Source organism: Oncorhynchus gorbuscha, linkage group LG24 (genome assembly GCF_021184085.1).
Source record: "Oncorhynchus gorbuscha isolate QuinsamMale2020 ecotype Even-year linkage group LG24, OgorEven_v1.0, whole genome shotgun sequence".
Taxonomy (NCBI): Eukaryota; Metazoa; Chordata; class Actinopteri; order Salmoniformes; family Salmonidae; genus Oncorhynchus; species Oncorhynchus gorbuscha.
In genome coordinates, this window is record NC_060196.1 from 3,374,291 (window position 1) to 3,397,947 (window position 23,657).

The 23,657-nt window shown below is 44.9% G+C and overlaps 1 protein-coding gene across 7 annotated transcripts in view; it reads right to left on the reverse strand.

Annotated features, from left to right (window-relative positions):
* The window catches only part of LOC124012699 (type II inositol 3,4-bisphosphate 4-phosphatase-like), a 235,042-nt gene that overhangs the window by 152,985 nt on the left and 58,400 nt on the right, over positions 1 to 23,657 (reverse strand). The window contains exons 1-2 of one of the 7 annotated variants that reach the window (XM_046326584.1): positions 4,939 to 5,391; positions 2,204 to 2,321 (exon numbers count right to left, since the gene is read on the reverse strand). The exons of 4 other annotated variants lie outside the window; for them this stretch is intronic. The gene's annotated coding sequence lies outside the window, so the exon portion shown is untranslated. Of the gene's footprint in view, positions 1 to 2,203; positions 2,322 to 4,938; positions 5,392 to 12,037; positions 12,057 to 23,657 lie in introns of those variants that run through there. 2 more of the 7 variants (XM_046326585.1, XM_046326583.1) reach the window with 2 other exon arrangements.

Genomic DNA, 23,657 nt, shown 5'->3' on the forward strand with positions numbered 1-23,657 from the left:
TTGTTATTTGGACACATTTTGCAGGTGTTGTCATCTTTAAATCTCGGAAGGGGAGGGGACATTCAGCCCACAGACTTGCCAGTAACTTGCAAAGATCTCCTCGTTCTGGTTCCGCTCTTCGTTCTAGCATCTCTTCATCTTAACACGTATGGACCCAGAACTGAGCAGCTGACAACTTACATGAGACTTTAGTTTGTAAAACAAAGTAAACGTAAACAAACACTATTTGAGAGTGGTTACATTTCTCCAGCCGCATCCCTCAGCTTTTACCGAAACAGGGGCGGGGATCGACTGTGTTATTGTTTCAACATTGCCCCTTTAAAAACACCATTGTTCTAAAACAAGACCAGGCCTAGACTTTCTACTCCATTTATACAGAGAACATCCCCAGTCAAAGGGGTTTCAGACCAAGCAAGCTCCCGGACGCACACACACTGCTGAGGACACCCAGGTGCTGCAGGCTTGATGTGCACACACACTGCTGAGGACACCCAGGTGCTGCAGGCTTGATGTGCACACACACTGCTGAGGACACCCAGGTGCTGCAGGCTTGATGTGCACACACACTGCTGAGGACACCCAGGTGCTGCAGGCTTGATGTGCACACACACTGCTGAGGACACCCAGGTGCTGCAGGCTTGATGTGCACACACACTGCTGAGGACACCCAGGTGCTGCAGGCTTGATGTGCACACACACTGCTGAGGACACCCAGGTGCTGCAGGCTTGATGTGCACACACACTTGAGGTGCTGCAGGCACACACACACTGCTGAGGACACCCAGGTGCTGCAGGCTTGATGTGCACACACTGCTGAGGACAGCCAGGTGCTGCAGGCTTGATGTGCACACACACTGACATGCACCGCTTCCCTTTCTCTCTCACACCCGTCTGCATGACACACACTTCCACACTGTTTGCCTTACAGACACTCACTCTCTTTGTTACATTAGAGCAGGTGGGCACCGAGCTCACCACACCAAGAGATGCTCTAACACACACACACACACACACACACACACACACACACACACACACACACACACACACACACACACACACACACACACACACACACACACACACACACACACACACACACACACACACACACACACACACACACACACACACACACACACACACACACTGAGTTAAGACAAAAACAAAGGCCAACCCCCTCTATAATTCATCCACAATTAATTAACAACTCTATTCTTATGTAGATAATGAGGCTAACAGTGTGTGTGTGTGTGTGTGTGTTTTTTTCACTGTCTCAGATCCTGTGGTATTGGGACTCTACTTGTCTGCCACTCACAGCCTTTGTGTTAAACTCTGAACCTTTTCTGCTGAGCTTTTAGTTTAGCATTTAGTCTCAATGCTCTCAATTACAAACATACTGGGACATGTCAGAGAAAAGTACAGAGAAAATACATCTAAGACATCTGTTCATCTCATAGTTCTACTAAGACATCTGTTCATCTCATAGTTCTACTAAGACATCTGTTCATCTCATAGTTCTACTAAGACATCTGTTCATTTCATAGTTCTACTAAGACATCTGTTCATCTCATAGTTCTACTAAGACATCTGTTCATCTCATAGTTCTAGTAAGACATCTGTTCATCTCATAGTTCTACTAAGACATCTGTTCATCTCATAGTTCTAGTAAGACATCTGTTCATCTCATAGTTCTACTAAGACATCTGTTCATCTCATAGTTCTACTAAGACATCTGTTCATCTCATAGATCTACTAAGACATCTGTTCATCTCATAGATCTACTAAGACATCTGTCTAAGACATCTGTTCATCTCGTAGATCTACTAAGACATCTGTTCATCTCATAGTTCTACTAAGACATCTGTCTAAGACATCTGTTCATCTCATAGTTCTACTAAGACATCTGTTCATCGCATAGTTCAATTAAGCAAAAGTTTTCAATATCTCCTACAGTGATTCACAATGCTAGCAAATCAAATCTACTTGTCATGTTGACTGTGAGCATTTAACGATCTGTATTATTCTCTTAAATCTGCATATCCATATATGCGTATTGAACTATTAAATAATAAACATTTTAGTCATTTACCAGACTCTCTTATCCAGATCCTTGATATTTTAAACAAAGCCATATAGCTTAGTAGAGGGTTTTTAAGACAATAGTGTTAAAATGTTAATAGACATTACAAAGGGAACATACTGTATCAGTAACCCCTCACACGATTGGACGCTGTCGTCATGGAGGCAGGAGTTCCTCATCTGTCATCAGCACTGGTCCCCTGTCACACGGCAGGGTTTTAATGACAGGGTCAAATGTCCTATGATATCCCCAGGTGGATAAGTGTGTGTGGACAGGAAGAGACAAATACAGAGAAAGAGTGAGAGAATGCCCCCAGAGCTGCCATTCCTACTATAGCGTGCCGAAGGACGATGGGACAAGCTCAGGACAGTTCTTAGCCAGCCTTGCTGACCCTGTATACGGTTCCTAGTTTAGATGTAATGAGATATCGATTTGGGTTGACATCAACTTTTGCATCTCTCTCTCTCTCTCTCTCTCTCTCTCTCTCTCTCTCTCTCTCTCTCTCTCTCTCTCTCTCTCTCTCTCTCTCTCTCTCTCTCTCTCTCTCTCTCTCTCTCTCTCTCTCTCTCTCTCTCTCTCTCTCTCTCTCTCTCTCTCTCTCTCTCTCTCTCTCTCTCTCTCTCTCTCTCTCTCTCTCTCTCTACCACCCTCTCTCCCTACCACCCTCTCTCCCTACCACCCTCTCTCCCTACCACCCTCTCTCTCTCCCCTACTTCTCTCTCCCTCCCCCTATAACTCTCTCTATCATTCTCTCCCCATCACACTCGCTCTCCTTCATCTTGTCCCACTCTTCGCCCTGAGCAGTCCCCCTGTATCTGATAAGAAAGGGCACATCCTGTCTGCTGACCTTTGAGCCATTATTTCTCTCCAGAGCCTTTTCCTGAAAACACACACACACACACACACACACACACACACACACACACACACACACACACACACACACACACACACACACACACACACACACACACACACACACACACACACACACACACACACACACACACACACACACACACACACACACACACACACACACACACACACCTACAGCCCAGAGCCCTGTGGGCTCCTCACAGCCATACACTGAACCATTCTTCTAACACAGCACCCTGCTACACAGAACCCGACACAAGGCCAAAGACCTGTGGAGATATTTTTCCCTAGTGCACTATTTTTGACCGGGACCAATAAGGCTCGGAGAACACAGCACTCTCAAATGTCTGCACTGTGCACAGCAGTCACTAATAAGAGCTGGATTAGGGGGTTTCTCAGAAAAAGGTTGAGGTTGACCATTATAATATCCCTATGCACTTGTTGTGTCCCAAAAGGCACCCTGTTCCCGATATAGTGCACTACTTTTGACCAGAGCACTATCAAAAGTAGTGCACTGAATAGGGTGCTACTGAATATAATATAATAATATATGCCATTTAGCAGTTTTATCCAAAGCTATTTCATGTGAACATTCTACACCCGGGATCGAACCCACTGTAGTCATTACCTGGTCCAAAACTAGCTGTCTGGTAAATAGCCACGGAAATCCATTCCTTAGCATATTTTTCTAAGTCTTCACGACTACAGCTTAAAATGCAATGTAGCTCCAGGGAGCTGGAATCTAACACAGGATCAAAGAAAATAAGAAGAGATGAAGAGGGAGAGTGAAAAAAGAGAGGGAGACAAATGATGGTCTTCATTCATTCTCTTCCAGCATCAGGGAGGACTGATTATGATAGTCTCACTCCGATCGCTCTCTCTCTCTCGCTCCATTTCTCTCGACATCTCTCCTCACTCGTTGCCCCACTCATGTTCAGGGGTAGAAAGAAACTTTATCTCTCTCTTTACACCAATCTTGCGAACACACACAAGCACACGTTCGCACACACACTCTCCTATAAAGAATAGACCAACACACTCGCAAAACAACACCCCCACTTCTATAAAAACTGTATCACACACTCTGCCCCCCCCAGCAGCAAACACACACATCACACACACAGTCACACCCACAGATCACGCCCACCGATCACGCCCACCGATCACACCCACAGACCACACGCACAGATCACACCCACTCCTTCGTCAACAGAAAGTAGCATTGCAAAAAGTTTGTCAAGCACACAACGCAACATAAACATGGGCAGGTCAGTAGTGTTTGGAGTGCTGAAGGCCAGAGCTTCCCCTCTATTACAGCTGGGCTAAATGGTCTTCCTCCAATACCCTAGTTCGACTGAACCTCCTATACTGGGGGTGACAGAGCACTACCAAATGGGAGAATAACTGTGTGTTGTGGGTCCTGCATGCATTTGGTATACAGATGTATGTGTGCTGTGGGTGGATAGTTGTCCTCTGGTAGTCTCCATTACTGCAGGGATTAGTCATAATCATACAACACATGTATTGTAAACTGCACAAAGGCTACACACACACACACACACACACACACACACACACACACACACACACACACACACACACACACACACACACACACACACACACACACACACACAACACACACATGTAATCTAAAACTATACTAACTCTCTGACATGCTTCTGACCACACACACACACACACACACACACACACACACACACACACACACACACACACACACACACACACACACACACACACACACACACACACACACACACACACACACACCATCAAGCAGGCACAAATGTAATCTAAAACTACACAACTCACTGACATGCTTCTGACCACACACACACACACACAACACAATCTAAACTATACTAACTCTCTGACATGCTTCTGACCACACACACACACACACACACACACGCGCACACACGCAGTAAAGCTAAGAGGAGGAAGCTACTTACATTCCCCCGGTATTGTGGCCAGTCTTCCCCAGACAGAGACAGAGCTGGGCTACAGAGAGGGTTGAGTCCTTCTACTCACTGTTCTCCGCAGTATTCTCCCTTCATATCCTCCGTAGTCTCCTGTAGTCCGTAACGTATATCCGCGCCCCTTTCCCCGCTCCCCTCTGGTGCATACCAGCAGGTACACACACACACACGAGCAGCACACACACACTCACACACACACACACTCACTCACACGGCGGCAACGAAAACTGTCTGAGGACAGACTGAAAGGAAAGAGAGCGACTGCCGCAACCGCTGCTGCTGTGGGCTGCTGCTTGGCGGCTGGAGAGACCAGCGAGAAGGAAGGAGGGAGGGAGAGGGGGAGGAGGAAGAGAGAGAGAGGTAAGTGGAGAGAAAATGAGAGCATGCAAGAGAAGAGAGAGAGATTCTGAGAGTCTGACGGTGTGGAAGAGAGGAAGAAAGCAAAACAGTCAGTGCGAGAGAGAGAGGAAAGAGAGAGAAGAGGGGAACGAGAGAGAGAGAGAGAGAGAGAGGGGGATGACAGAGAGAGAGAGAGGGGGGACGAGAGGGAGAGAGAGAGGAACGAGAGAGAGAGATTCTGAGAGTGACGGTGTAGAAGAGAGGAAGAAAGCAAAACAGTCAGTGAGAGCGAGAGAGGAAAGAGAGAGAAGAGGGGAACGAGAGAGAGAGAAGGGGGGGAACGAGAGAGAGAGAGAGGAACGAGAGAGAGGGGAATGAGAGAGGGAGAGAGAGAGAGGAACGAGAGAGAGAGATTCTGAGAGTCTGATGGTGTAGAAGAGAGGAAGAAAGCAAAACAGTCAGTGAGAGCGAGAGAGGAAAGAGAGAGAAGAAGGGAACGAGAGAGAGAGAGAAAAGAAGAGAGAGAGAGAGAGAGAGAGAGCGAGAGAAGCAGAGAGAGAGAGAGAGAGAGAGAGAGAGAGAGAGAGAGAGAGAGGGGAAAGAGAGCACATTCACAATCAGTCCACTGACACCCCTATCAGATCACAGCAAAATCACACTCTACTTGAACAGAGCTATGCTCAATCATGAGGCATCAAAGCCAAAGGAGCTGAATAATATTAAGAAATGCTGTAGAAAGTAGTATGGAAATCTACCAAAAAACGCATTCGACCCCTTCTCAACAATTTCCTGGACAAAATGTTTCACTGTAATAGTGAAGGTGTAAACCTCATAGTAGAAAAGCTAAACAGTATATTTGACCTCTCAGCTTCCCTATCAAATCAAAAAAGTTCAAGCAGACAACCTAAGAAAATGAACAACAATGACAAGTGGTTTGATGAAGAATGCAAACCTGTCCAACCAAAAACAGAGACCCAGAAAACCTGAGCCTACAACTTCACTATGGTGAATCACTAAAACAGAAATACACTACGGAAAAAGAAGGAACAGCGCGTCAGAAATAAGCTCAATGTAATTAAAGAATCCATAGAATCTACCCACTTCTGGGAAAATGGGAAAACTCTAAACAAACAACAACACAAAGAGTTATCTATCCAAAACAGAGATGTATGGATAAACCACTTCCCCAGTCTTTATGGCTCTATAACAAACAACAACACAAAGAGTTATCTATCCAAAACAGAGATGTATGGATAAACCACTTCCCCAGTCTTTATGGCTCTATAACAAACAACAACACAAAGAGTTATCTATCTTTAGGATAAACAAAAAACAAACAACAAAAACATATACTGTCTTTACTCTATAACAAACAACAACACAAAGAGTTATCTATCCAAAACAGAGATGTATGGATAAACCACTTCCCCAGTCTTTATGGCTCTATAACAAACAAATCTATAACAAACAACAACACAAAGAGTTATCTATCCAAAACAGAGATGTATGGATAAACCACTTCCCCAGTCTTTTTGGCTCTTTAGCAAAAAACAAACAACAAAAACATATACTGTACATGATCAAATACAAATCCTAGAATCAACTATTAAATACTACCAGAACCCACTGGATTCTCCAATTACCTTGAATGAGTTACAGGACAAAATACAAACCCTCCAACCCTAAAAGGCCTGGGGTGTTGATGGCATCTTAAATGAAATGATCAAATACACAGACCACAAATTCCAATTGGCTATACGTAAACTCTTTAACATCTTCCTCAGCTCTGGCATCTTCCCCAATATTTGGAACCAAGGGCCGATCACTCCAATCCCCAAAATAACTCCCGTGGGATATGCGTCAACAGCAACCTTGGGAAAATCCTCTGCATTATCATTAACAGCAGACTTGTACATTTCCTCAGCGAAAACAATGTACTGAGCAAATGTCAAATTGGCTTTTTACCAAATAACAGACCCCTAATTGACAAACAAACAAACCAAAACAAAGGCAAAGTCTTCTCATGCTTTGTTGATTTAAAAAAAAGCTTTTGACTCAATTTGGCTTGAGGGTCTGCTATAAAATACATCAAAAGTGGTGTTGGGGAAAAAACATACGACATTATAAAATCCATGTACACAAACAACAAGTGTGCAATTAAAATTGGCAAAAAACACATTTCTTTCCTCAGGGCCATTGGGTTGCAGCTTAAGCCCCACCCTCTTTAACATATATATCAAAGAATTGGCGATAGCACTAGAACGGTCTGCAGCATCCGGCCTCACCCTACTACATTCTGAAGTCAAATGTCTACTGTTGGCTGATGATCTGGTGCTTGTCACCAACCAAGGAGGGCCTGGAGCAGCACCTAGATCTTCTGCACAGATTCTGTCAGACCTGGGCCCTGACAGACCTGGGCCCTGGGCCCTGACAGACCTGAGCCCTGACAGTAAATCTCAGTATGACATAAACAAGGGTGTTACAAAAAAGGTACAGTTCTCAGGACCAGAAATACAACTTCCATCTAGACACCTTTGCCCTAGAGCACAAAACAACTATACATACCTCGGCCTAAACATCAGCCCCACAGGTAACTCAGATCGTTCCCAGCTTTGTGGGAGACAAGGCAAGAAGGGCCTTCTATGCCATCAAAAGGAACATAAAATTTGACATACCAATTAGATAATTGAATCAGTTATAGAAGAGAATCAGTTTATATATATATAAAATTAAGAGAGAGAGAGAGAGAGAGAGAGAGAGAGAGAGAGAGAGAGAGAGAGAGAGAGAGAGAGAGAGAGAGAGAGAGAGAGATAAGAGAGAGACTCAAGTCACACCTCTCATTGACAGCTCATGGCTCAGAGAGGTGAAGGGGAAATCATGTATTGTGGCTGCTGGAATTAACGAGACCCTGGTAACATGGCAAGGGGTATAGCCAAAAGTGGTGCATAGGCACAAGCTCTCACATTCACGTTCTGAAACAACATCCATATGAATGACACAAAGCTTCTGTTGACATCACTTGTGACTAATGCAAGACTCACCCAGAAAATACACAAAAAAAACTTTCACAAGCGCACCAAACATCACAGGCAGACAGAGCTGCACAGACACACCCAACAGACAGAGCTGCATAGACACACCCAACAGACAGAGCTGCACAGACACACCCAACAGACAGAGCTGCACAGACACACCCAACAGACAGAGCTGCACAGACACACCCAACAGACAGAGCTGCACAGACACACCCAACAGACAGAGCTGCACAGACACACCCAACAGACAGAGCTGCACAGACACACCCAACAGACAGAGCTGCACAGACACACCCAACAGACAGAGCTGCACAGACACACCCAACAGACAGAGCTGCACTGACACACCCAACAGACAGAGCTGCACAGACACACCCAACAGACAGAGCTGCACAGACACACCCAACAGACAGAGCTGCACAGACACACCCAACATCACAGGCAGACAGAGCTGCACTGCACAGACACACTCAGAGTCACACACAAGCAGACACAATTACACTGTAGACAGATGGAAAGAAACCTAGAGAGAGACTCACAAACACCCAACACACACATGTTTGGCAACAACATCCACACTGAGCTCAATGACAGCGAGCTTGAGTCTGTTGACTGATCTGAGCTCAGGCCTGGTGTGGATTAAACAGGTTTAATGTGCCATGTTACCATGGGAGACATTAATACCAGCAGAAAGAAAACCACACACAAAGCTTATAAACACTCACAGGTACACATATCATAGACAGACAACACACACAAACACACCCCTATGCTGGCCAAATGAGTCTACTAGAGCAGCTTTTAAAATAGACAGCTCCAATACTGGGTCATAGAAAGGTCACCCTGAAAGCACAGAGGGAAACTTCTATGGACTGTATACTGATCTCACTGGTTTTATAGAGCCTTTTAAAGGAACTCAATGGACTGTGTTGAATATCAGCCGAAATCACTGTGATTAAAAAACATACACACACTTGCTCACACATAAACACCTTCATACTGTACATAAACTGGTACTGTTCGCACAATGTTTTTTTTCTCCTGTGTACACACACACACACACACACACACCCTGGAGGAGGGGTGTCATGCTTGAGCGAGCCCATCGTTTCCCTCCCTCTTAGCACGGCTTGTCCTCCCTTCCCCTTTGATCCCATATAACAGGTCAGCCATCAGACTAAGCTCCCCCTTCCCAGCCCCTCTACCGTCCCCATCGCCACGGTTACAGTGCTACAGCGGAGCGTGAATGACATCACAGCATCAACAGTCTTCGTTCTCAGTAGCGTACGGTGTCTGTTTCTGCAGTGTCGGGCTGTTTACTGACCAGGAGTTCTGACCACACGATCAGGTATCATTTTACCACATACTTACCTATCCATTTTTCAATTCATATCTCTATCAGTTATGAAAACCCAATTCTGAAGCCTATCGAGGGCCGCAGCTACAACATGGAATACAATTTATAATAATTCCATTGAGTCTGCCATCACGTACAAGCACAGTTGATCTATGAACTCATATTGTGTCTGAAAAAAAGAAAAAGAGAAAGAATGAAGCCTTTCATTTTTAATATAAGTTATTGGCCGTTCCATGGGATAAACAAGCTGCTAATAATAGTGTAGACTATCTTTACTCCCAGACTCCCACTGAGCAGTCTGCCTTCAAACCATAAGAATTCCTTCAAATGAAAAAGAAACGGTCTTGTTTCAAAATGCTGATCAAACCTAACAAATGAACTGAAGATGTGAGTTACTGTGTCAGTGACAGCAACCATGAAAGACAACATTCACAGAGAGAGGTGCAAATACATTTGCGTCAATTGGAGGTGTACCTGTGAATGCATTTCAAGGCCTACCTTCAAACTCAGTGCCTCTTTGCTTCACATCATGGGAAAATCTAAAGAAATCAGCCAAATTGTAACCTCCACAAGTCTGGTTCATCCTTGGGAGGAATTTCCAAACGCCTGAAGGTACAACGTTCATCTGTACAAACAATAGTACGCAAGTATAAACACCATGGGACCACGCAGCCGTCATACTGCTCAGGAAGGAGACGCATTCTGTCTCCTAGAAATGAACGCGCTTTGGTGCGATAAATTGCAAATCAGTCTAAGAACAACAGCAAAGGATCTTGTAAAGAGGATGAAGGAAAATTATATGGATATATTGAAGTAACACCTCAAGACATCAGTCAGAAAGTTAAAGCTTGGTCGCAAATGGGTCTTCCAAATGGACAATGACCCCAAGCATACTTCCAAAGTTGTGGCAAAATATCATAAGGACAACAAAGTCAAGGTATTGGAGTGGCCATCACAAAGCCCTGACCTCAATACTATAGAACATTGGTGGGCTGAACTGAAAAAGTGTGTGCGAGCAAGGAGGCCTACGAACCTGACTCAGTTACACCAGCTCTGTCAGGAGGAATGTGCCAAAATTCACCCAACTTATTGTGGGAAGCTTGTGGAAGGATACCCGAAACAATTGACCCAAGTTGAACAATTTAAAGGCAATGCTACCAAATACTTATTGAGTGTATGTAAATTGACCCACTGGGAATGTGATGAAAGAAATAAAAGCTGAAATAAATCATTCTCTCTACTATTATTCTGACATTTCACATTCTTAAAATAAAGTAGTGATCCTAACTGACCTAAGACAGGGAATTTTTACTAGGATAAAATGTCAGGAATTGTGAAAAACTGAGTTGAAATGTATTTGGCTAAGGAGTTTGTAAACTTCCAACTTCAACTGTATCCCTACAACTAACACTCAAGTGATTGAGCGAAAAGCTTAAATTGTATGTTTGTCAGAATTAAATGCATGTTTGTGGGGAAATTGTCCATGCTTAGGCCACAGCCATCTCCAGAAACACATCTTTAAGCCCATGCTAAGACCACAGCCATCTCCAGAAACACATCTTTAAGCCCATGCTAAGACCACAGCCATCTCCAGAAACACATCTTTAAGCCCATGCTAAGACCACAGCCATCTCCAGAAACACATCTTTAAGCCCATCTTCTCCAGAAACACATCTTTAAGCCCATGCTAAGACCACAGCCATCTCCAGAAACACATCTTTAAGCCCATGCTAAGACCACAGCCATCTCCAGAAACACATCTTTAAGCCCATGCTAACACCACAGCCATCTCCAGAAACACATCTTTAAAGCCAGAAAAGCCACTATGACCACACACCCATATATTATCCCCATTCTGCAAGCATTAAACATTAACCAATCAAATGTCATGATGTTGTGTTATTACCAATACATTCTGAGTGTTGATTACCTGACAGCTTGTGTTTAGGAGCCGAGTGTACAGAAAAACATCCAAAAAGGCAAAAGCATCATGTTTAACTAACTAACCATCAACGACAGAGAGAAGCAGATAGCCTCTGATTTTCTATGGGTCCATCACTCTCCTCAATGCACAAGAGACTCATATCATCTGCCGTAACCAAACACAACACAATGGAGCATCTTGGCACCAGGTGGAATATGCTTTTGTTCCGAGGCTCCAGTTCTTGAAGGAGTCAGAAAAGGACATCAGTCTACAGTGTGCCAGGAACAGGAACAATGTAAACGCCAGCCAGCCAGCCAGCCAAAGAAAGAAAGTTAACTCTAAAGTTACCTCTAAAGTTACCTCTAAAGTTACCTCTAAAGTTACCTCTAGGAACACTGCGGAAAATAAATAACCAACCGGCGTATATGGTGATTAATGACGCTCCTTTTTTAGGATCCCTTCAATGGCAGTTCGGGAGTAGATCCATAGTGCTGGAGGTATAGGAGAAAGAGAGGCTAGCTGCTGAAGCACACCGAGGTCAATAATACAGAATGATTCTTCTCTGTGGAGGACTGTTGTAGCAAGTGAAACTGAGCTACAGGCTACATTTTCACAATAAGTCGGGGGAGTTGTAGGAACGGAAGGGATCGGTCCAGACAGATTACAACTGTGCTCGTGCATGTACAGTACGCACACAGCAATAGACACACACACATTCCACAGCCTGTCCACACATGCCCTGAACCAAGACACCTATCCCCCCATGCTGTCACCCATCCCTCCCTCCATCCCTCCCTCCCTACCTCCCTCCCTCCCTCCCTCCCATCTTCTCTTACCTCAGTCCTTCTTCTACCATGGAAACAAGGGCAGTAAGCACGGGCCATGGTCATGTGGCTCCTGTCCTGACATCTCAGACAAACATGTAGGGTTGCAGGCTAACTTGTGCAACTTACAGAGTCACAACAAGCAGACTGTGCGTATCCCAGATTCCCTTACACCTTTCAGGTGAGCTGGAAGCACAGTAAAGTTGCCAGTAGAGTTGCCAATAGACCGTACTTCAGTCCACATCAATTCCTGTCTTACTAGTAGAGCTCCAGGGGGTTGAAACGTGAGAAACAGGCTGAGCTCTTGGTAACCACAGCCCGCCTTAGGTGCTCTGTGTGGGGGAGAAAGCACCTCCAGACGTTCCCCCTGGCCGGTCTAGTCCATAAAGTTTAATGGCTAATCCCACTGTAGAGGAGGTGATAAAAGCAAAGGCCCTTTTACCCCCTCACAGTAAAGCCTCCCAGCTAACACAGGTCCGTAGTCTTCACTACACAGACCTTCATTCAATTCCAATGCATTGACTCCCCCATTCAATTCCAATGCATTGACTCCCCCAATCAATTCCAATGCATTGACTCCCCCAATCAATTCCAATGCATTGACTCCCCCAATCAATTCCAATGCATTGACTCCCCCAATCAATTCCAATGCATTGACTCCCCCAATCAATTCCAATGCATTGACTCCCCCAATCAATTCCAATGCATTGACTCCCCCAATCAATTCCAATGCATTGACTCCCCCATTCAATTCCAAAGCACTAACTCCCATACTTGGACTCCCATACTAAATCCTCTATTCTACTGTACACTTCACCAGTACTGAAACAGGTGCGGCTGAACACCGTCTTCTCTGTCACTATCGGCGGATGGAACACTTTAGTTTCACAAGTGTTACAGTACACAGCCCCAGACGTTAATGGTGAGAGAAAGTGAGAAGAGCCCTTATCAGACTGTTATCACGTCTCCAGCCTTCTCAGCGGTTACACAACTTCCCTTTTCTCTAGTACTGTGTGTGTGTGTGTGTGTGTGTGTGTGTGTGTGTGTGTGTGTGTGTGTGTGTGTGTGTGTGTGTGTGTGTGTGTGTGTGTGTGTGTGTGTGTGTGTGTGTGTGTGTGTGTGTGTGTGTGTGTGTGTGTTCTATCGAGAGGAGACGTCATGAGAAGTGATACTCTCCATTTCATTATCAGTTTGAGCACATTGTGTAGACATCTTCCTCTCACAGAGAAGCCTTCCTCTCACACGGCTAAACTGGCCAGTCAAATATAGTTTAAACTGATGCAGAAGCTCTATTCTGGAAAGCTTTTTCACCACAGTCGCTGAAGTGGAAACCCGTGTCTAGATGAGTGACGGTGCAGAATGGTCTTTCACAAAACTGAAACCATAGCCTGATTCACCGCAGTCTGAAATGATCGGATCAACTCACAAGCATAGGCCTCGAGTGATGAACACAAACCTGCACACACACGACCTGTCGAAGCACTATACAATGTTGAAGAGGACCTACAGATGCATCTTAATTTGATCACCCTGTCGCAGGAGAACCTGTAGTGTATTTGATCACCCTGTCGCAGGAGAACCTGTAGTGTATTTGATCACCCTGTCACAGGAGAACCTGTAGTGTATTTGATCACCCTGTCACAGGAGAACCTGTAGTGTATTTGATCACCCTGTCACAGGAGAACCTGTATGGGTGTGTGCAGGTGGAGCCCGGGTAGGGGGTATTTGAGCAATGTGTGTGTTTGAAGCGATGCCTGTGATCTGACTGAGTGTGTGTTACGGGGATTTTAACAGTGTGTGTGTGTGTGTTGACAGTGGGGATACCCACAGAGCTTCTGATTCACACTCATACCAGTAACTGTGGATTGGCCTTGAGAGCGGTGTGTGTGTGTGTGTGTGTGTGTGTGTGTGTGTGTGTGTGTGTGTGTGTGTGTGTGTGTGTGTGTGTGTGTGTGTGTGTGTGTGTGTGTGTGTGTGTGTGTGTGTGTGTGTGTGTGTGTGTGTGTGTGTGTGTGTGTGTGTGTGTGTGTGTGTGCACAGAGTAGCTCAGAGCTAGCAATTAATATCATCATTACTGTGGTCACTGTGAGGGCGGCCTTTAGTACATCAGACTGCAGGCCATCACATCAGAACACACAGCTGCTCTCTAGGGGTTTAACACAAGTGTGTGTGTGTGTGTCTAGCTGCGTTTACACAGGCAGTCCAATTCTGATATTCTTTTCTCCACTAATTGGTCTTTTGAGCAATCACATCAGATCTACTTCAAATCAGATTGTTTAAAGAGCTGATCCGATTGGTCAAAAGACAAATCAGTGAAAATGAAACAGAATTGGCCTGCCTGTCTAATTGCAGCCGCTGAATCTGTGTGCCTGCGTGTGTTCACCCAGCTAGGCTGTAGGCACACAGTAACGAGGCAAAATGTCTCCAGCAACACACTCTCATTGTGTGGGAGTTTGACTTCCTAACACATCCATTCTGTTATTTTCCCATGAGGTATTGTAATGGTACTCTGTGCAGCATGGCAAATGGAGACATCGCGCTCTACCTTGACTTTGTAAACAGGAGAATACAGGGGAGAGCGGGTAGGACGCATAGCCGCTAGCTATTGTTGTTAGCTCTGTTGTCTCGGATCGGTTGCCTAAACGGCGTATTTGCCAGTCAATGTTAACAACGCCAACAAGAGGCTCTTTTGAACTAAATATGCTACTTATGTGGAAGAATTCGTCCTTGGTGGGTAAGGAGATAAAACATGAATACATTTCCAGAAAATGGAACCTGTTTGTTGTTGTCGTCGTCTCATGAATAGTGCATTAGTAGAGAGCTCTTCAGAAATGCAAAGATAAGATCAAAACAAATACACTTGTACTTCCTGAGGGGAAAATGACGCTTTGAGATGTTTAATGGCCTCCCATCCCCCAGAGACCCCTTCAGGAGGAAATGATGTCAGCAGACTTCTGATTAACACATAATTCAATATGCTCAAATATCAACCGACAACAAAGCTACAAGGACTCCACTCCCCTACGCTATCGTTCTCAAATCCCTCTTTAAACGAAAGGATGAAAAGGGAAGAGATAAATTAGATAATGGGCTGGAATAGAGAAAAGTTATTCCTCTATTAAACTCCATTCACTTGTCGTTGAATTTAGCTGGGTCATCCCATGAAATGTAATTGATTATTTCACCTAATTTAAACATTCTGTCAAGAAGAGCACATGTTCAGTTGAATTAAAAACATGTTTTACCATCTCCACTGCTGGCTTGCTTCTGAAGCTAAGCAGGGTTGGTCCTGGTCAGTCCCTGGATGGGAGACCAGATGCTGCTGGAAGTGGTGTTGGAGGGCCAGTAGGAGGCACTCCTTCCTCTGGTCTAAAAAATATTCCAATGCCCCAGGGCAGTGATTGCCCTGTGTAGGGTGCTGTCTTTCGGATGGGATGTTAAACTGACTCTCTGAGGTCATTAAAGATCCCATGGCACTTATTGTAAGAGTAGGGGTGTTAACCCCGGTGTCCTGGCTAAATTCCCAATCTGGCCCTCAAACCGTCATGGTCACCTAATAATTAGTGAAAATATGTAGGAGACAGAGGAAGACCATATCATAGACCAGCCTCTGTGTCCCCCTGACCTGACCACCATCCCCCAAATCTAGTATTATCTTACTGACCAAACAGGCTGACCACTAGCTGTCATACATACACACAGTGCATTAGGAAATATTCAGACCCCTTGACTTTACTTTAACATTACCGCCTTATTCTAAACTTGATTAAATGAGCTCAGCAAAAAAATAAATGTCCCTTTTTCAGAACCCGATCTTTCAAAAATAATTCGTAAAAATCCAAATAACTTCACAGATCTTCATTGTAAAGTGTTTAAACACAGTTTCCCATGCTTGTTAAATGAACCATAAACAATTAATGAACATGCACCCGTGGAACGGTCGTTAAGACAGTAAGAGCTTAAAGACGATAGGCATTTAAGGTCACAGTTATGAAAACCTAGGACACTGAAGAGGCCATTCTACTGACTGACAAACACCAAAAGAAAGATGCCCAGGGTCCCTGCTCATCTGCGTGAACGTGCCGTAGGCATGCTGCAAGGAGGCATGAGGTCTGCAGATGTGGCCAGGGCAATACATTGCTATGTCCGTACTGTGAGATGCCTAGGAAAGCGCTACAGGGATACAGGACGGACAGCTGATCATCCTCGCAGTGGCTGACCACATGTAACAACACCTGCACAGGATCGGTACATCTGAACATCACACCAGCGGGACAGGTACAGGATGGCAACAAATGCCCGAGTTACACCAGGAACGCACAATCCCTCCATCAGTGCTCAGACTGTCCGCAATAGGCTGAGAGAGGCTGGACAGAGGGCTTGTAGGCCTGTTGTAAGGCAGGTCCTCATCAGATATCACCGGCAACAACATCACCAATGGGCACAAACCCACCATTGCTCGAACCAGACAGGACTGGCAAAAAAAGTGCTCTTCACTGACGAGGCACGGTTTTGTCTCACCAGGGGTGATGGTCGGATTCGTGTTAATCGTCAAAGGAATGAGCGTTACACATAGGCCTGTACTCAGGAACGGGATCGATCCTTTACAGAACCTTTGTTCTGTTGTTGAAGAACCTTTGGCAGTGATTACAGCCTTGAGACTTCTTGTGTATGACGCTTAAAATGTTGGCACACCTTTATTTGGGGAGTTTCTCCATTCTTCTCTGTCGATCCTCTTAAGTTCTGTCAGGTTGGATGGCGAGCATTGCTGCACAGCTATTTTCAGATCTCTCCAGAGATGTTCGATCGGGTTCAAGTCTGGACTCTGGCTGGGCCACTCAAGGACATTCCGAGACTTGTCCCGAAGTCACTCCTGCGTTGTTTTGGCTGTGTGCTTAGGGTCATTTTCCTGTTGGAAGGTCATGAGCGCTCTTGAGCAGGATTTCATCAAGGATGGCTCTGTACTTTGCTCTGTTCATCTTTCCCTCAATCCTGACTAGTCTCCCAGTCCCTGCCGCTGAAAAACATCCCCACAGCATGATGCTGCCACCACCATGCTTCACCGTAGGGATGGTGCCAGGTTTCCTCCAGACGTGATCCTTGGCATTCAGGCCAAAGAGTTCAATCTTGATTTCATCAGTCAAGATAATCTTGTTTCTCATGGTCTGAGACTTTTGGTGTCTTTTGGCAAACTCCAAGCGGGCTGTCATGTGCCTTTTACTAAGGAGTGGCTTCTTTTTGGCCACTCTACTGGAGTGCTACAGAGATGGTTGTCCTTCTAGAAGATTCTCCCATCTCCACAGAAACTCTAGAGCCCTGTCAGAGTGACCATCGGGTTCTTGTTCACCTACCTGACCAAGGAACTTCTCCCCCAATTGGTTAGATTGGCCGGTCGGCCAGCTCTAGGAAGAATCTTGGTGGTTCCAAACTTATTCCAATTAAAAATGATGGAGGCCACATTCAATGCTGCAGAAATGTTTTGGTACCCTTCCCCAGATCTATGCCTCGACACAATCCTGTCTCGGAGCATTACGGACAATTCCTTCGACCTAATGGCTTGGTTTTTGCTCTGACATGCACTGTCAACTGTGCGACCTTATATAGACAGGTTAGTGCCTTTCCAAATCATGTCCAACCAATTGAATTTACCACAGGTGGATTCCAATCAAGCTGTAGAAACATCTCAAAGATGACCAATGGAAACAGGATGCACCTGAGCTCAGTTTAGTGTCTCATAGCAAAGGGTCTGAAACTTATGTATCCGTTTTTTGTTTTTAATACATTTGCAATAAATTCAAAAAACATGTTGTTTTCACTTTGTCATTATGGAGTATTGTGTGTAGATTAGTGAGGATTTTTATTGGTTTAATATATTTTAGAATAAGGCTGTAACGTAACAAAATGTGGGAAAAGTCAATGGGTCTGAACACTTTCCAAAGACACTATTTTATTACAATTTTGTATTTTTATTGAATATTAAAAACATACAATCCACATGCAGTGAAGCCGCTCAACATGTACATTGCATTCAGTCATCTAACAGACTCCCATCTAGAGCAACACACAGGAGCAACCAGGGTCAACGTCCTGCTCAACGGCACATCAACAGATCTTCCACAAGGTCAAGAAAGGGATCCCGAACCACAATTTTTTAAGAATTTGTAAAAATGGTTTTAACCTGTCTATGGGTAACAGTGTTGATTTGTTATGCACGTCCACTCAGTTTTCCACCACAAAACAGCCAAAGGGAGTAGAACCAGCTCACCTGCTTTACGATTTGACTATTAGACGCCCAAGTTCTTTCGAAAAACATATTTTCAAAGGAATATTTTCACCATATTATGAGAGTTCAGTTCACGTCACAAGGGTTAACCTTAACATGAGGGAGAAGTCATTTTTTCTTCTGAAAATGAATCAGATGAAATGCCCCCCTTTTACACTCCTGCTACTCTGTATTATTATCTATGCATAGTCACTTTAATATCTCTACCTGTATGTACGTATTACCTCAAATTACCTTGACTAAGTGGTGCCCCCGCATACTGACTCTGTACCGGTACCATCTGCTCTTGTAATTTTACTGCTGCGCTATAATTATTTGTTACTTTTATTTGTTATTCTTTTGAGGTATTATTTTTAAAACTGCATTGTTGGTTAAGGTCTTGTAAGTAAGCATTTCACTCTAAGGTGTACACCTGTTGTATTCGGCGCATATGACAAATTTGAAATGACTTTGTCAAATAACTAGGGCTTTACAATGATGGTGAAAACTCTTGGGTTAACTGGGTTAAAACCTCCCAGAAGTCAAAGAGGGTGCAGAGAGACTAACATCGACCCGACAACAAGGATACAAGGACACCACTATCCTAGTCTATTGCTCTCATTCGCTTTCAACTCTTTCTTTGAAAGAAAGAAAAAAGAAAAGAGAGAACGACCTGGAAAATACAAAAGTTATTATTATTAAACCTGCCATTTGCCTGCAGATAAGAACAAAGCTACAAGGACTTGCTGGGGTTAAGTGGGTTAAAGGGGACAGAGGCATATTTAGGGACAGGGAACTTAAAATGTATTGAATTTTCCATGTGGTCTACTGTAAATTAAAGCGCACTTCATTTAATATAACAGGCTTTTAAAACGCAAATATTAGTGGACAATTTCTACATAAAATATCAAAGAGACGCAGAAGGGAGTCATTTTGTGAAATGACCCAGCTACAAACTCGGCTGTGGTTGTCCATGTGGGAAATATCGTAGGTGAGGTTTCTAATGAAAGGGAAGGGGGAAAATGGCCGCCAATCGCTTCATGGACGGTTTGCTTTAAGTCTTTCAAAAACACCTCACAGACTGTGTCTGTGTGCTTCCATAAACCACTGTTCTACAAGTAATGCATCTCTATTGCATGCAAACAGGCACACACACTACACAGAAGCAGGTACACACACTCACCCGCGCATGCTCATGTTCTCTCCCTCTCTCACACACACACACACACACACACACACACACACACACACACACACACACACACACACACACACACACACACACACACACACACACACACACACACACACACACACACACACACACACACACACACACACAAAGCAAGCTCATCAGGAGCTTGGTTTACCACAGAAAATAGCCGTCGTCACACGCGGCTAACTTGCATCAGCACTTTCCATCCCATCTCTCTCAAAAGGAAGCCATTACCTCACAGAAAAGGCGGGAATCAGGCAGAAAGGGAAAGCTGATTTTCTGCAAGACTCTCCTTCCTTAAAAAACTAACTTAAGCTAAGCTACTTTTCCCAGGGAATGATTGGAGTCAGCCAACCGTTTAATTCACCTGTGACCCGGTAATTCATTTGGCTGATAATCTGCTACTGCAGGTGACGGCTGTAACAATCAGGGATATGACGGAAGAATGGGAGGATGTGGAGGGATGGTGAGAGATAATATAATTACATTTCCAAATGAAAAATGAATTATGAAATTGATCTAGACAAATCCCATCTTGAGGAGATTGGGAGAGGTTTAGCTGGGAGAAGTTTTTGACGATGTGTGGGGATGACGGAGTGAGGGGTTTAGAGTCGCTCTCAGTGATGAGTGGTCTGGTCTCTCTCACATTAATACTCAACAACACTCTGACCAGCCAGCCAGCCAGACGGACAGACGGACAGACAGACAGAGATGGGACAGGACAGACAGGACAGACAGGACAGACAGGACAGAATACCCACAGAGACAAGGAGGAGAGGATAACATCATTCCCTGTTAAAGCCTGTTGTATAAGTCATGATGTATAAATTAATTATGTGAGGTCTATCATGTTGTGCTGCACCCTACAGTACCGTACCCTCTACATCAGGGTTCTCCAGTCTTCAACCAAGCCATGGGAAGATGTTTTGGGGTGCTGCTGGGGGTAAAGGCTCAGTGCACAACTTTTGTGGAAGAAAATAATATATATGTTGATATCATTTTTTTTCAATCAAATTTTTCAGGGTATGCTGCAGCACCCTCAGCACCCCTACTTCCCGCGGCTATGTCTCTAACCCTGTTCCTGGTGCGCTGCTGTTCCCCGTGTTCCCCGTGCGCTGCTGTTCCCCGTGCGCTGCTATTCCCCGTGCGCTGCTGTTCCCCGTGCGCTGCTGTTCCCCGTGCGCTGCTGTTCCCCGTGCGCTGCTGTTCCCCGTGCGCTACTGTTCCCCGTGCGCTGCTGTTCCCCGTGCGCTGCTGTTCCCCGTGCGCTGCTGTTCCCCGTGCGCTGCTGTTCCCCGTGCGCTGCTGTTCCCCGTGCGCTGCTGTTCCCTGTGCTGTTCCCCGTGCGCTGCTGTTCCCCGTGCGCTGCTGTTCCCCGTGCGCTGCTGTTCCCCGTGCGCTACTGTTCCCAGAGAGATACCGTCCTGTAGGTTTTTGCTCCAACCTTAATCTAGCGCACCTGATTCTAATAATTACCAGCATGGATCAAAAACCTACAGGAGGGTGTCTCTCCAGGAACAGGGTTGGAGTTCAAACCTACAGGAGGATGTCTCTCCAGGAACAGGGTTGGAGAACCCTGCTCTACATACTACAGGCTACTACAGAGTCAATTCTCTATTTAATTCTCCTCCACACTATTCTCTACTCTACTCTACTCTAATCAGAAACTCTTGTCACCCATAGAAAGGCAAACCACTCCTTTATGTACATGAATTTACCAGCTTGGACACTGATTGCATTAGCATTGGACCAGAGGGGGAAGCGCATCTCCTTGTGGCGGCTCCGACAGACATCTGTATTCACTCAGCATATTTTAATTACTGCCCCCTGTTTAGATTTACTCCACTGGTTTTAATAGCCGTGGCACTATTCTAACAGCATTTTCCCATCCGACTGCCCACACACCCACCAAATAAAACCAACACTTAATTTCCAACTAAATATTCACGCAAAGAGTGAGTTGTTTTATTACTGTGTACACGGCAGACTGGAGGGTGATGCAATTATCGTGCACTTCCCTATAACAAACAAGATGAAGATACAGACGTGTCAAGACTGGATTGAGGTCCAAGAAATGGAGCTTCAAGTTGTTTTATGGACAGGAGGGTGATGCAATTAGGCAATCGGTATTTCACGGTCTTTAACAAACGACCCAGAGATAGATGCACCAAGACTATGTTGAGACGTGACAAATGAAGTCTGGAAAGGCTCGACTAGACATGGACGTCACACTTTAGTTGACATTCTGGAGTATTTTCTCTGACGCCACTCAAATGCGATATTTCCCTCTTTGTGGTGGGGTTTTTCAGAGTAACATGGCAAGCGTAGTGTTAGCTTGACACTGGCAGACGAGGCTTTGGCTTCAATGAAAACGCATTAGCGAGTTTTAACTTTCCACTCTCCCGGATGGAGGCTATTTTACTTCTCCTCAATTGTCAACTGTGCTCGTCTGACTGCCTTCAACACTTTTACAGCCGTGGTATAAAGTTAACGGGATTTTCTTTTTAATGGAAAAGGGCAGACGTTGAAGAGAACTTTGAAGAGCTTGAAGGCACGTCGTCTCTTTTCATATCTTGTATTCGGTAGCTATGGCGAAGACGCAAAGGCGGGGACACTTCATTTCATTGCCATGTCAAACTTATCTAACTTGTAAAGAGTTTATCCATTCAGGTTTGAAAGGCTGTCTATCCATATCTGGCCTCAGATAGCGAAGGGACATTTCATTGCCATGTCACATTTATCTAACTTATAAAGAGCCCATTCCATTCAGTTTTGGATAGACGCCAGATTCATGTAAAGTTATACAGTTTTTTCAATATCACTCAATGACGAACAAGTCTCTCTCTCTCTCTCTCCAGTCTAAAACTGCCATCATCAACACCAAAACCAGTCTATACAGGTCTAAAACATAGCGACCTAACTTCAACCCAGGCCTGACCATATCGTCATAGAGGAACAAGGAAGTAGGCTACATTTCCCCCTTCCCCTCTATGGATTCTCCCTCAGAGTTAATGAGACCGACCATTACAAAGGAATCGTACTGCAGCAAGGCCCGAGAGGAGGGTCTACATAAAGTCAACACACTGAAGAGCATGGGGGTATTACTAACAAATCACGATGATTGGATATGGGACATGGTGTGTGTTGCTATGTCTTTGTGTGTGTTCCTGTGATGGATTTTTAAAAAGTCACAACATGTCAGTTTCTCTCAGTATGGGGAGGGTAAATACAACACAGTAGAAATGTAATTGTGCCATCCATCAAAAGCTATCTTTCTCAGTTTCCGTCCGGGCTACGGTGTGAAGTGAAATGAAATGCAGCATAAGTGACGATTATTTTACGGGCGGCGACGGAGGGGAGAGAAACTGGACGACAGAGAGTGTGGCTCTTCCATGTACTTCCCTACAATCACGTAACATACTTTTCTCCCCTGGAAACAATACCATAGTCAGGGGTTGTTTCAAATACAGTACAGTAATCACACTCCGTTCCAATTCCAGGCGAGCCAAAGGGGGGTTGTTGCACCAGATAACTTACATGTTTACATTCCCTCTTTGCAACTCGTCCCTTCTAGCTTCTAGCTGGAGATGCCGTTTTAAACAGGACTTATTTCCCCCCCGTCAGCATTAGGCAGAAGGTTCTTGGATGGTGGCCACCCCCACCACCCGGTATTTCCTCATCTCCTCGGGCTTAAGAAACCGATCGGTAGAAACCATCACCTCCACATATGCAGTG